The 1,158-nt window shown below is 34.1% G+C and overlaps 1 non-coding gene across 1 annotated transcript; it reads right to left on the bottom strand.

Annotated features, from left to right (window-relative positions):
• Positions 1 to 226: 226 nt before the first annotated feature.
• On the bottom strand, positions 227 to 355 carry LOC129080834 (small nucleolar RNA SNORA44). The gene has a single exon (XR_008530231.1). It is a non-coding gene; the product is annotated as a small nucleolar RNA SNORA44 (small nucleolar RNA).
• Positions 356 to 1,158: the final 803 nt, after the last annotated feature.

Below are 1,158 nucleotides of genomic sequence, written 5' to 3' on the forward strand. Positions count from 1 at the left end.
GGTTGTTTATTGAACATTGAATGACAGAGTCAATTTATTCAGTATTATACTTCAGTCATTGTTAAACACCATTATGCTTTATTTATATTTTCAGTTCAAATAAAGTTTGTAGACAATCATTAGGCATTAAACTGAGTGTTTTGTGTAAGTCAAACTGTAGTGCGTTAACGTTCGGTTAGTGTATTATTTTCCCCACTAATCTATTCTCCCTCTCTTTTCATATGTCTGCATTAGGAAAGGCAAGTGGCAGCTGTAGGTATTTAACTGCCCTGGGCTGTCAAAGTCTCTCCAGGTTGCTCCTGCATGCAGTTGGAGATCCCATGGCTACAACCAGCCACACATCTACAATATTTTATTCGAAGTTGAGGAGACATCGCTTTACTTCCAAGGAGCTCACAGTTGAATGAAGCAGCTGATGATCTTCCCCTTGAAAATCTAACCTATATTATGACTCATGAACTTTCCTTGGTAGAGACATGTTACCTATTATCCATTTGTATACAGTTTACTTCCATTGTTTTCTGCTGTATTGCAAATCGTTTTTGTGACTTATTTGATGTTAATTGCTTCAATCAACTCTTTAAAAGATACAATTACATTTGTTTTCTTTCAGTCCCCTAGCAACTTTTCAGTTCTTCAAGACCTTACAAAAATAATTTAGGCTCCTGTGAATTCATTAACAAATTCCCTTCATAATTTAGGATTCTTGTCAGGCCTGCCAATGTGTGCATAGCATATTAAAAAATGAACATTCCCCTTAACCTGCTTACAAAACAAAAACGAATAGGAAACTCCTATTCTTTTAATATAATTAACCTTGAAATTGTTATTTTCTTTCAAATGAAAGCATTTTTTTCTTATTCATCTTAGACTGTAATTGTTTGAGAATTACCTTCTATCCACCACAAAGCCTTCTATCAACTTTGTAGAGTGTCCCTCAGCTTGAATTAGTTTGAGATTTCCTTCTGATTAGATTTAGGTTTTGCATTTTGGAGGAGGAATATCATCAAAGGGAAATTGTGTCTTTCTCAAGACACACAACTTCTCATATCAAGATATTCCTTTGTAACTTGTACTACTTTGTGATATATGACTAATTTATGGGGAGATATTTGACATTATATAAATATCCTATTCCTCATGAAACTTTCATCCTCT

Source organism: Pteronotus mesoamericanus, unplaced genomic scaffold (assembly GCF_021234165.1).
Source record: "Pteronotus mesoamericanus isolate MK-2021 breed Mesoamerican mustached bat unplaced genomic scaffold, CSHL_Meso_final contig_90, whole genome shotgun sequence".
Lineage (NCBI taxonomy): Eukaryota > Metazoa > Chordata > Mammalia > Chiroptera > Mormoopidae > Pteronotus > Pteronotus mesoamericanus.